The sequence below is a fragment of the Hyperolius riggenbachi genome, chromosome 12 (genome assembly GCF_040937935.1).
Source record: "Hyperolius riggenbachi isolate aHypRig1 chromosome 12, aHypRig1.pri, whole genome shotgun sequence".
In the NCBI taxonomy this organism is placed as follows: domain Eukaryota; kingdom Metazoa; phylum Chordata; class Amphibia; order Anura; family Hyperoliidae; genus Hyperolius; species Hyperolius riggenbachi.
The window spans coordinates 37387227-37401368 of record NC_090657.1 but is presented as its reverse complement, the minus strand read 5'-3'; the positions used below and the strand labels follow the sequence as shown (position 1 = coordinate 37401368).

General features: G+C 43.6%; 1 protein-coding gene across 12 annotated transcripts in view; it reads right to left on the bottom strand.

The window, feature by feature from the left end:
* MAPT (microtubule associated protein tau) overlaps positions 1 to 14142 on the bottom strand; it is a 222976-nt gene that overhangs the window by 114759 nt on the left and 94075 nt on the right. Inside the window, exon 1 of one of the 12 annotated variants that reach the window (XM_068263575.1) lies at positions 6750 to 6857. The exons of the other annotated variants lie outside the window; for them this stretch is intronic. The gene's annotated coding sequence lies outside the window, so the exon portion shown is untranslated. Of the gene's footprint in view, positions 1 to 6749; positions 6858 to 14142 lie in introns of those variants that run through there. 12 annotated transcript variants of the gene reach the window in all.

Below are 14142 nucleotides of genomic sequence, written 5' to 3'. Positions count from 1 at the left end.
TGTGTTTGTCATCAGCTACCCTCCCTCACAGGGGCGTCGTCTACGTGAAATCTCACACAAGCCGAAATCACTTCCCCTGTGACATCATCAGAAGCAGCCTGTGTTTTGTTTTTGTTTTTTATCTCCTCCACCAGTCTGCCGGATTCTGTCCCGGCAATATGAAAGGAAGGGAGGGGTTCCTTCAATAAATTTACAATATTTTATATTTGTCATCATGCAGCTAAAAAAAGGCTGCTATTTATTATTATAAAGTTAGAAAATAGATTTTATTTCTGAAATCTTGTATTTTTAATTTGGGTCTGCTGGTGGCAGTGTGTACTCAGTGCACTGTATTTATTCCCAGTGAGGTGCTAATGGAAGAGAGGTGCATCTGTCATCTTCCTCACAAAGTAAATGCAGGTGCTGAGCTCAGAGCAGGACTCTCACACACAAGCTGTGGCCTGACACTCTTACATTAACCTACAACTCTACTGAATGATGCAGCCCACAACCCTATGATTACCCATGAGGCAGTAACACACCGCACCTCTCATAATCCTCACCACAAGTAAATGCCTACTTGGGGCTTTTTAGTGCGATTAAGAACTTAGAAGTAAATTTAAATCTTATGAATAAAAAAAAAAAAGAAATAAAAAAAACTTTAAAAGGGGCACTATGGCGAAAAATTGGTAAATTTTAAATATGTGCAAACATAAATAAATAAGAAGTATGTTTTTTTCCAGAGTAAAAAGAGCCATAAATTACTTTTCTCCTATGCTGCTGTCACTTACAGTAGGTAGTAGAAATCTGACAGAAGTGACAGGTTTTGGACTAGTCCATCTCTTCATAGGGGATTCTCAGCAAAGTTTTTATTCTTTATAAAGATATTCCCTAAAAATGATTTAAACAATGATGCTGGCCAGTCTCCCTGCTCGCTAAACAGTTTTTGGCAGTTGGACAGAGAAGCTGACATTCATTAGTGCTTTTGAAAATAAATAAATCCCTAAGAATCCCCCCAACGAAGAGATGGACTAATCCAAAACCTGTCGCTTCTGTCAGATTTCTACTACCTACTGTAAGTGACAGCAACACAGGAGAAAAGCAATTTATGGCTCACTTTACTCTGGAAAAAACGTACTTCTGATTTGTGTATGTTTGTACATATTTTAAATTTTAAATTTTTTCGCCATAGTGCCCCTTTAATATATAACACACAGCACACATAAAAGATGCCCAACATCCAATTCCTTGTACAGTAAAATCTTGTTATAGTAAACTCTGATATAGTAAACCTATGGATATAGTAATCTCAGTCCCCAACAGGGTCGGACTGGGACACTGGGGGCCCCTCAAATAAATTTCAACCTGGGGCCCACACATCCCATGATTGCGGTACAAAAAGGGCGTGACCATGCACCGGAAGGTGGGTGTGGTCATGATGTATTATGGACGGGGTCAAATGTACATGATCTTAGCAGCATTGTAATTCAGAGACACTGCTGCCCAGCAAAACTTTGCATAGAGTCCCCTCCTTCAATATAAAGTAATGTCCTACTTTGCAGAGGTTGCGACTGCATCGGGGCCCTTGGGACAAAGGGGCCCCGAAGGGCCCTCCCTCAACTACAGTATTACCTCTCTATTGGTCCTGTGCTCATAATAATCACTTCTATAGATACTTTGAACAGTGGTAATCATAAGCAAGCTATTTCCCATCCCCTTCTTGCACCTCTGACACTGTAGTTGCCATTGGCAGGTTTTGGTGCGTCATATCAACTGTTGTTATGTATAGAGTGCTTGGGGGGCCCCATTTTCAAAATTTGCATCAAGGCCTACAGCTCCTTAGCTACGCCACTGCTTTCAGCATGATTGATTACAGCACTGAGAAGAGAATTTTTGTGCTGCAGGCAGCAATTGGAGCTCTGTCAGACAAGGAGGGGGGGGGGGGGCACCGAAGACCTGGAGGCAGGGCCCACCGAGGGAAAAAACTGTACTACTGTGGCCCAGTCTGACCCTGGTCCCCAAGTCCCAGCAATGCACCTGTATAAATAATGCATGACCAATTCTGATATAGTAAACTTCTGATATGGTAAACTACTTTTCCTGGTGCCTTGGAATTTACTATAAAGGGATTCTACTGTATAATATTGATATATTATTACTTTATATTCATAAAATAAATTCTCTCAGTCATACGCATCCAGTCAGAGCACTGAAAACAGAACATGAGCATTCAAAGCCTAACGTGCGTTTCGCAGCTTCACGACACTTCCTCAGCGGCCAACGATCAGCATAAAAGCTCTTTGTGAAGAGAATGCATGCATGCAAACAGCTTCCATGATCCCAATTTGCTGATTAGTATTGGAAGATATATATTTGTCCAAAAAGTAAATTACTAGTTCATTACCTTAGAACAAAGTGGATGTTACTATGAGCCACTATAATGTATGCAGATTGATGCCCAACACACACACACAGCATATTTGAAAACATAGGCTGACTTTCCACCAGGGCCTACAGTGGATTTTTTCATGCCCGGTTTTCTGAATGCCACTGTGCGATCATTCATGCGCTCTCCATAGCTGCACATTTTCATCAATGGATCAATGAATGCACCTTTTCAAAAAAATCAAACTGCTGTTAATTTTTTTCCTGCGAAAAAGGGAATTTAAATGGAAACTGTATGTTTTTGAATGAGTTGTAGGTTCCAATGAGTTTTTCACATGTTAATGCAGAGATGGGATGTAGTGGACATTTAGCTTTAAAACAGGATTGGCAGCAGGGCCGGGAGAGGCTCCAGCCTCAGGGCGCAGTGTATGAGGGGCGCACAACTCACTCAGCTATCATTCCCCTATTGTGTTTGAAGCAGAGAGAAATAAGAAAAGGGGATACATGGCAGTGACTGCAAGCCAGATACGTAGAGATTCAGGTGTTGGGGGCCCTGGGGCACCTCTTAGTGTAATAGCAATCAGTGTGTGACAGGCAGCTGGGGTGGTAGGGAAGGAGGGGTGGACTTTGGTGTCTCAGCCTTGGGTGCTGGAGGACCTTGCCCCTTCTCTGATTGGCTGTGTTCTTTTTAGGTTACGCTGGTACGTCAAACATGTGTCTCAACCAAAGATAACAGGATGACTGCACAGTAATCTGTTCACACACAGCCCCCCTGTCTGCACTCTGTAGTACGCACGGAATAACTTTCCTCGGCCATTACAAGTACTGGCAGTAATGTCAGCTCAAACGATTTGTATTTTGCTGCATCCCAAATACTAAACACAAACATGAAAACAGAGCACCCCAGTTTCAGATATAATCGCCCTCCTTGATTTAGTGAATCAGACAGATTTCACATAATTTAGTAAAAAACATTTCACACCTAGTGGCATTTTTGCCCTTTTTTCAAGCGCCAGCGATTTGGAAAATCGCCCTAAAAAGCTTGTGCAAGGATTCACCATGAGAGAGTTCTCATCTGAATGGTTTGCTTCCGATCCGCTCAGCAAAGCGCTGCCTGTACCAATTTCTGAGCTTTTTTCTCATTAGAAGGTATAGGGAAATCCCAAAGCGCTTGAAAAAGTGCTTTGTATATAGATTTCTCCAGCGCTTTGATGAATAAATAAATTGTATTTATTAGTTTCCGGGTCAAAGAGTTCACTTCCTGACTTGCGTCAGGAAGTGAAAAAAGCCGAATCGCTCTGCAAAAGCGCTTAGAAAAGTGCTTAAAGAGAACCTGTAACAAAAAAAAAAAAAAAAGTTCCCCTGGGGGGTACTCACCTCGGTAGGGGGAAGCCTCAGGGTCCCAATGAGGCTTCCCCCTCCCCTGTAGCTGCAGGCAGTCCAGCGCTGGCTCCCCCGAAGTGTCCCGGTAGAGCGGCTCGACGGAGATCGGCTATTTCCGCCTATCTCCGAGCGGAGAGCTGATATTGCGCCAGCGCTGGAGCCATGGAAGGTAAATATTTACATCCCCTCCCTTTATCGCCGCCGCCGCGGGATAGGAAACCCAGAGGCTTCCCCCACCCGAGGTGAGTATCCCCCAGGGGAGGTTTTTTTCGTTACATGTTTTCTTTGAAAAAAAACGCAGCGCCCACCCAAGCGCCAGGAGGGGGGAAAAAGTTAGCAATTGCGATTTTAGATGTGAATAAAGCCAGAAAGTGATGAGAAAACTGTGAGGTCGTCAGAAAAAAAACATACATGTGGTATATAATGTGGTAATTATTTCCAGTCAGAAGGGTTCTTCTAACTTTCTGTGCTAGTGAAATGGTCAACAGGAACAGGAAATGGGGGGGGGGGGGGGGAATCATCCCAATGGGGAAACAAACAGCAAAAAGGGGGGGGGGGGGGGACCATCAATACAGTATTCTAATAGCTTTTCACAAAAAAATATGGGTTTTCATAATGCATTGCTTCAACAGCTACCAGGGATGCCCATGCTCAGTGATGGCTGAGACCTTGTTCACACTAGTGTGCTTCTGTCCGCTTTCCAGCAACGTGTATCAATCTGTAAGGGCCTCGTTCACATCATACGTGCTTCCATGCGCATTTGGAAGCGCATACGACGTGTTTCTGTTCTTTCTGGCCCTGGGCTTGGCCTTGCGACTTTTAGGACTTGATCACACGGACTTCTGCCGAACTTCTGCTCAGCGTCTCGTCGTTTTTTTGTCCCCCCCCCCCCCCCAAGAACTTGAGCATTTGACAGCTAAGCTTTTAATGACTTTTGAAGGCTTTTAATGGCTTTCAGTGCGTAGCGTTTGAGATCGTTGCATTTTCTAGGCTTTTAGTGGCTTTTGCAGGAAAGGGGTGAGAATTGCCCGATATCTGGGCTTTTATTGGCTTTCATTGGGGTTTGCTGGCATTCAATTACAACGCCAGCAACAGCAAAGGGCTTCTAGAAGCTCTATGTTGCTTTTGAGACAAGACGAGATGGGGCTCTAAATCCAACTTATAATGCTTGTAATGCCCATGTTAGGTTAGCTCTCATACTACATGAAAGTGGTAAAATTGGCCAATCAAAATTGGATGTGCGTACCAGGTACTCACAGAGATTTGTAGCGGAAACATATCTCTAGCACAGTGACTGCCGATGTGGATTGCATGGTTCATCAGAAGTGTTTTCGCCACACTAAGGCCTACCTGACATGGATGTTTTCCTCAACATTAAAATGCCATATATGTTAAAGAGAAACTCCGACCAAGAATTGAACTTTATCCCAATCAGTGGCTGATACCCCCTTTTACATGAGAAATCTATTCCTTTTCACAAACAGACCATCAGGGGGCGCTGTATGACTAATATTGTGGCGAAACCCCTCCCACAAGAAACTCTGAGGACCATGGTACTCCTGGCAGTTTCCTGTCTGTGAACCTTGTTGCATTGTGGGAAATAGCCGTTTACAGCTGTTTCCAACTGCCAAAAAAAGCAAGCAGCAGCTACATCACCTGCCAGCAGTAAAAATGTCACCATGCAATAAATGTCAGACTGTAAATCAGGGATTTAAAAGATTTTTACAATGGCTGACTAAATCATTTATACATAATTATTGTAAAAATGAAGCATTTTTTTTTGTTACATTATTCTCACTGGGGTTCCTCTTTAAAGTGATTCTGTAACAAAAATTACAACGTTTTTTCTACCTTCCTACAAGTTCCTAAACCTATTCTAATGTGATCTGGCTTGCTGCAGCTCTTTCTACTATAACCATCTCTGTAATAAATCAATGTATCTTTCCCCTGTCAGACTTGTCGGCCTGTGTCTGGAAGGCTGCCAACTCTTCCGTGCTGGTCTGTTTATGCACAGTCTCCAGGCCCCTCTATGCACACTCCAGTGTGTGTTTTATTTACATAAGCCAGCAGCTTCTCTGCTATCTTATCAGCGATAGAAGAGAGCTGGATAAAAATCCTCCTCTGGAGGCTGTGAAAAGAGCTGGTCTGTCACATACTAAGGAATTAACGACATAGGCAGAGCTGTCTGCAGGAAGCTTGTAATGTTCAGTGCATGAGAGAAGCTGGGGACAGAAGGTAAACACACACAAGTGATCTCTTGAGATTCAGAAGTAAGGCTGTATACAGCCTGCTTGTGTATGGATGTATTTTCTATGTGTGGACATGCTGTACATCAACCTACTTCCTGTTTTGGTGGCCATTTTGTTTGTTTATAAACAAACTTTTTAAAACCGTTTTTGACTACTTTTAATGCGGCGGGGAGCGGTGAAATTGTGTCAGAGGGTAATAGGAGATGTCCCCTAACGCACTGGTATGTTTACTTTTGTGCGATTTTAACAATACAGATTCTCTTTAAAGCTCCAACAATGCTTCTATGCAAGTATTGCAATCCTGTCACCAAGCAAGTATATCGGAGAGCCTTTTTAGGAATTACGTTTTAGGACAGAGTAAATGCAAAAAAGTAGCATCTGGGCTTAGTATAAAACTACAATGATGGTAAACGCATAAAAACATGCAATCATGCAAAAATGCCAACATGAACTATATATCAAATATACATACAGCACATGGTCTGGCTCTGATGTGAAAAAGCAAAAAAAAAGTCCAGTGTAAACGACGTCTGAAAAAGCAGTACACTGAATGTATGGATTCTAACACAGCCGCATCAGAAATGCCCATATGCTGTAGTGGCAAAGGGGAGTCGCAGACAGACACAAGTAAGCAGGAGCTTTCACGCTACTAGTTTATTGGTATCTTGTACTTCTGAGCTGCAGCAAGTGCATGAAGCGGATTTGCGCGTTTCTAGGCCTAACAGGCCAAGAGCCAGGCATGCTCTCACCTACCTGTGAGCCTCTATTCTCTGGCTAACCCCTTGTGCCCTGGATCACTAAATTCCAGGGAGCCACCTGCACATAAAGCCGCACGGAGCGGACACAGATTTGTCAGTGTGTCATACGTGCTGTGACAAGAGCCGGCTGAGGAGCAGCTTGGGTTACATCAATCCTTCCTGTGTCTCCTCTATAAATAGCTGCAGAGGCTTTACAAGCAGACCTGCCAAACTGTCACTTCCAAAGGAGCAAAACACAGCCTGATCACCACAAATCCTGACGCAGCCCAGACAAGATGGCGACACGCAGGATGATGCAAGCTTGGGGTAATATGGTGGACATAATCCAGACACAAATGATTTGTTCCTTTTGCTTATCACTGCAAACACATTACCCTTATGTCTGTGACCTTGCTTACCACACAGAGGCGCTTTCCGTGCTACATACGAGCTACTGTTTGTCTCCTATTTATTGCCTGATGAAGCGGGCCTGAGCCTGCGAAACGCGTTGCATCTTTGGGGAATTGTACAATAAATCTATTTACTTGAATCTGACAGTAATCATGTCTACTTTCTGGAGGTAAGTCCACCACTGCCTCCCCAGCAAATTTTAAAGTTTTTAGACCATTTTATCCTGGCGCCTCTGTTCTCTAACAAATAGACTGTGTCCACCCCTGGTGGAGGGGTGACCTACCCCTACCTCCCCTATTTACAGAAAGCGACTTCTTAATCCCGAGTGAGGAGAGGTCTAATCTCCTCTCTTGCCTTTATAGTGGTTACCTGGAAGGTAACCCTTGTTTGTGAGTATCTCATTCTCACGCTTTCATTTTCCCACGTATTCCAATACATACTACACTATATTGGCCTCTCTGTGTTTTTATTATTTTTTGCTTACCACACAGTACCACAGTGCTAGGCTTCAATGCAGCCCAGAGGCCACATCAACAAATTATGTTCACTTTGTACAATCTCTCTTTCCTTTAGCGCTACCTTTACATAGCTGGGTGTAGAGTAGCGCTACCAACTGCCTCAACCAGCCGCTTTCAACCATGTAGCTTTTATATACGTATAGTTGTGCAAAGACGCTGTCAGATGCTTGGTAGCATTTATCAAAATTTGCAGAAGCCTCTCAGAAATATACTACAGTAGTTACTGGGTGGTTAAAAGTGGTTGTCGGTCAATTTCAAACTATTCTTCTCCCATTAGAAGGAATTCAGGACCATTGCTGTGAAGGTTTTTCCTCCTCAACAACCATTGTCTGCATACACATTACAGGCGTTCGCAGGGTACTCCCATTCAAGTCTACTGTGACAGTATCAGAGAGCGCAGTGTTCTGAACAGCAAGGAGAACCAGTTAGTGAATAAAATAAAAAATAGAACATGGTCAAAGGCATGGTTATTGAACATCTGTTCTCTTCTTTCCCCACTATGCCTAAGTGGAAGTACAGAGAGGATGGCAACTTTGGTGCAACAGTTACGCCCATGCAACACAGGAATGTTCTTGAGGATGTGCGTCATTAGATGCTACAACTAATCACTAAAACATGAAAAAAGTGGACTCTGGGCAATGATATGAAAACAAACATTGCTGATACTCATCTTCCCAAGAAGGCTACAGCTTTATTGTCCCCTTGGTGCCACTGTTCTGACTGTGGAGATTTCAAAGATGGCTGCTAGTCCCACCCCTTGCTATAATCAGCGCTATGGGCTGGCTTTCATCAACAAACTCACTACCCACTGGACAGAGCAGGGTCTAAACACGCAGGGCGGTGGAGTCGGAGTTGGAGTCTGAGTCAAAGCAATTTTGGGTTCCCGTAGTTGGAGTAGGAGCAATTTTGGGTACCTGGAGTCAGAGTTGAAGGTTTCATAAACTGAGAAGTCAGGAGTCTGAGTCGGATGATTTTTGTACAAAAGTCACAGACCTGGTAAGTATTACACTAAGGCTACTTGCACACCAAGACGTTGCGTTAGGTGCCACGTTAAGGTCGCATAACGTGCACATAATACAACGTATGGTGCTGCAAGATAGGACGGTAGAGTGAGCCGCGTTAGGCGGCTCTAGCCCTATAAGGTCTCCCAGAGTGGCGCTGATTGGCCGGCGGGACCACGTGATGCGGAGCGAGACACTCCGCATCACGTGGTCCCGCCGGCCAATCAGCTGCCGCCAGTGCAGTGAATATTAAGTAGCCATGTGCGCGGCTACTGTAGCTGGCTCTCCCCGCCTCCTCTCTGCCCCCCACTGAGCATGTGCAAACAGTCTAACGCGGCTATAGCCGCTCTAACGCCGTAGCATGCTGCACTTTCGGGAGAACGTGCAGCGTTACATGTAACGCAACGTGGGCTGTGTGAACAGCCCACTTGTGTTACATTGCTGTGCGTTGGGGGAGCGTTACAGGCGCACTAACGTGCGCCTGTAACGTCTCTGTGTGTAAGCAGCCTAAGGAGTTGGAGTCATTTTGGGTACCTGGAGTCGGAGTTGGAGTCAGAGGTTTCATGAACTGAGGAGTCAAAATCAGATAATTTTTGTACCGACTCCATAGCCCTTTAAACACGGGACAAACATGGACAGATATTGCTGCATAGAGAAACCAGCTGAGGACTTTAGCTCCAAAACTGGGGAAAGCAGACCTGGAAGAGGATAAGAGAAGTATCGGGAGCCTTCTCAGGGACCTAGGGCAGTCTTTAGTCTTCTCCCTGTGGCCAAATTACACATGGCCAAAACATACGAGCATACATCTCCACTCACACCAGGCTGGGTGGAATTTTCCTTGAACGTTCCACCAGGGCTCCTGAATACTCATCACAATGCAAATGTGCAGGCATAGCACTCATTACCAGAGACCCAAGATGCACTATGGGAAGCATTTGCAATGATCCTCAATAGACTGCAGACAATTCTATTTACTGACACTCTAGGCCTCAAAGGCCATATCCATGCCAGTGTTTAGTATGGATTGAGAAATGGAGAAACGTGCTCTACTTGATGAAGCACGCCTATCCTGAGTCAGTCCCATTAATTAATTTAAGCCAAAAATGTGTGAGGAACTCTGCCCCTAAAGAATGGAGTTCAACAGTCTGCTTTACATGGATATTCTAGAGCATACATATCAAACTCTGGCCTGAGGGCCAGATCTGGATCGGAGAGATCCATCAAATCTGGCCCTCAAGTGGTTTCCCCTCTATGCATTATGTTTGGCCCACTCCAGAACACCAGGGAAGCTATACTGGGGCAGAAACCCTAGATCACAATGGAAACCATATGGGGGATGGAGGGGGAAAGCACTAGAAACCAGGGAACTGTATAGGGGAGGGAGCGGTGTCACTATACACCAGGGAACTGTTTAGGGCTGTAAGGGGGGGGGGGCACTAGACATCAGGGAATTGTATAGGGGAGGAGGGGGGGCTGCTAAACACAAGGGAGCTGTGCATGGGAGGGAAGGGGGCCACTATACACCAGGGAGATGTGTAGGGGAGGGAGGAGGCCATTAGACATGAGGGAACTTTAAAGGGAAGCAGTGAGGACCACTAAACACCAGAAAACTGTATAGGGGAGGGAGGATTACTAGACAGCAGGGAACTGTATAGGGGAGGGAAGAGGGATTAAACCCCAGGGAACCAAAATAGGGGAAGGAAGACGTCCACTAGACACTAGGGAACAATAGATGGATGGAGGGGGCCACTAGACAGCAGGGAACTTTATAAGGGAGGTGGGTAAGGGTTGGCCCATGACTTGTTCTCAGTCTTCAATTTCGGCCCTCTTTGTATTTGAGAGTGACACCCCTGTTGTAAAGGCTGTTTAACCACGAGGTCCTAGATAGCCCTTAAAACACGCACTGTACCTCACCCTCCAGCTGTCAGTGTTACAGTGCAGTTGTATAGTCGTGCTTTACCCCGATTTTAGCGTGGAAATTGCAGTGACACCAAACACAAGCAGCAGCTGAGGAAGCTCACAGTCCCTAAACAGTGCGTGCAGCAGCTGTAATATGCCCTATCACCTGCATAAGTGGATACGGGCTGAGCAGTAGCTCTGTGCCCATGCTTAGCACAATCTAAAACATCTGTTTAAACTAAGCCTTTAAAATTAAGGCTCAAAGTACAGCTTTTATTACACACTATGATTAATAAAGCCTGATTTTTTTTTAAGAAAAAACAAAAAGAGACTCGCATAACTTCTCATTCATAAAGTATGGAGAGAAAACAAGTCCTGCTGATCACTGCTACTAATCTGTAACCAGTTCTCTTGTCCATTAACCTTTCAGAATAAAATGATGAATTAGATTGCTTGCTATGAGCAACAAAAGCAATTTCCTTTCCTACAGAGTCCACATCTCAGAGAGATTTGAGGAAAATGAAGACTGCAGCAGCCACTGTATGTAGAGAGGCATAGAGGACACTTGTAGCCAATTCTGCACTACATTCCATTACAGAAGCCCTTAATCCTCATTAGTCAGGGTGGGGGGAGACTGAGAGCTCGTACACAGCTCTGAGTGTTGAGGGACGTTTAGGTCATTAGTGAGAGTAACTAATGGAAGCTGATTTTCATAATGACGGCTCTCTGACTGAACCGGATCCATAAATTATAAAACAACTTTGCTGTAATACAAATGAGCGCATAGCGATGAGCGCATAAAAAAAATCTCACACACCAAGGAAAGGCTGATGATCTGTACCGCCAATGAAAATAGAGGCATGGTCCGTAACAACCAATCAGGGCGTGGCAGTATTTCTAGACGATCAATGGACACGCTGGAGAGTAGGTCTGAAGGTTAGATAGAATCCCTCAATGACCAGCTCCTCCCATGTGACCGGAGGATCAGGCTTGGTCCAGGTCTGATAAGAATTAGGCTGCCTATAGTAACTGAGGATGTGAATAGTTCTGCATGCCACCTATCATTTTCCTTTTAAAGCGGGATTGTCACCATAAAAATCTAATTTCAACAGCAACTGGTCTGAGTGTATTAAGTGATAAAGATGCTAATATATATTATATATTCCTCCTCTTCCATTTATTTCTCTGCCTAGCTGTTTATCTGAAACACGATCCCCTGCTCACTTGTGCTTACAAGGAAGGCTGAGGTGACTCAGCGATTGGAGGAAAAAAAAAAAAAAAAAAAAAGAGTAAAGGGCAGAAATGACATCAGGATTTAGCCTAAACTGTGGGCAAAACACATGGTTCCCACCAGGAACAGAATTCTTTTCATTTACTATATAACATTCACTGAAATCAAAACGTGGACAGTACAATACATGTGTTATGTAAGTAGATCAAGTATTTATCTACTTATGTATGGTTTTTTTTTCCCTGGCATAGTGTGGCTGATCCTACTGCTTTCAACTTTTGGCCTCTTAATGTAAAGTATAACACAACTGACCAATAATGTGGAGACGATTTGTATGTGTTCAACCTCACAATATTTCATTGAATCCAATAAATCACAGTCCACCAAATGTTGTAAATCCATTTTTATAATACGCCAGACCTATTATATGAAACTGCTTGTCAGTTAGAAAAAGCCATTATTTCCCACAAAGCAACAAGGTTCACAGACAGGAAATTGTCAGGACCTAGGCCCTGACATCACACTGTGGGAGGGGTTTCACCACAGTATCTGCCATACAGACCCCACTAATGAGCTATTTGAGAAAATGTAAAGATTTCTCATGGGAAAGGGGGTATCGGCTACTGATTGGGATGAAGTTAAATCCTTGGTTACCGTTCTTCTTTAAATTGTGAGCTCCTCTGAGAGACCGTTAGTGACATGAATATGTACTCTGTAAACTGCTGCGGAAGATGGTGGTGATTATATATATATATATATATATATATATATATATATATATATATATATATATATATATATATATATATATATATATAATTTCAGGAATTCTCCATTTCCCACTAGGCTACAATAGCGAAGGGTTGTCCACTTTATTGCCAAAACTGGAAAACTCTTCCGGATGACCATACACAGGACACACAATTTTAAACCCAAAGGCATCTACTAAAAATTGTGTTTAGAAAAAAATTTCCAACACTGATTTTTACACGATTTGCTTAAAAAAAAAAACTTTAAACATTTTTACACAACACGTTAAAATATTCCTCGTTTCATTTGTAAACACTCAGAGATGCTTCTGGTAAACCGGCTACAGGCCCCTCAACACCCGTAGAGTTGCTGGCAAAGCGCTGCCCGACTAAATATTTCATGTTAGTGCATCCCCCCTCCTTCACATCTCAGTGTTAATATTTAATATCACAGAACTAGTCTCGGAGGAATCTAATCACTTCCCGGAGGTGTGTGAAGACTCGCAGCCCCCCAAGGCAATAGCCCACTTTCTTTTCTCATTCGTCAGCTGTGCTGATCCTGCATTCTGCAAGGTGCAGCCTACGCTCTCGTCACACGCTAATGAGTAATGCCGATCACATCTCTCCCTGTGCTGCTCACAAAGGCACAGCACATCCATGGTGCTCTGCTCAGGAACAAGAAACCTGCCTTAAAGAGAATCTGTACTGTCTGATTTGTACAATAAAAAACATACCAATCGAGTCACTGTGATCTCCTGGATCCCTCTTTGCCGTTTCCGCCGCGATCCTGGCTTTTAATCGCCAGTCTTAGGCAGTGCTTACAAACAAAAAACATGGCCGCTAACCAGAAAGTGAGGTTAATTAATTTTCTGAAATATTTTTTGTAAGATAAAAAAGTAAAATAAAAAAAGAACTGTTCAGCAACATAGTTTAGTTGGAAAAAAAAAAAATCCGCCCATCAAGCTCAACCAGGAGTTGAAGCAAAGATCCATTATTGTTTGACCCCACATACAGTAAATTAAGTTTCTTGGTTTACAATGTTAAGTGCTAAAGAGAAACCGTGACCAAGAATTGAACTTTATCCCAATCAGTAGCTGATACCCCCTTTCCCATAAGAAATCTTTACTTTTTCACAAACGGATCATCAGGGGGCTCTGTATGGCTGATTTTGTGGTGAAACCCCTCCCACAGGAAACTGTGAGGATCATGGTCCTGGCAGTTTCCTGTCTGTGAAACTCGTTGCATTGTGGGAAATAGAGGTTTACAGCTGTTTTTCAACTGCCAAAAAAAGCAAGAAGCAGCTACTTCCACTGACATCACCTGCCAGCAGTAAAAATGTCACCATATGGTAAATGTCAGAATGTAAATCAGGGAGAGGAAAGATTTTACAATGGACAAACACTGATTAAATCATTTATACATAATTATTGTAAAAATTAAGCACTTTTTTCTTTATTACATTATTTTCACTGGAGTTCTTCTTTAACATGTATATTTGCGCTTTTGTCCAGGCGGACTCAAAGTGCCAGAACTGCAGCCTTTAGGGCACTCTATAGGTACTTGCAGTGTGAAGGGCCAAGATTAGAACCTTCGTTCATTG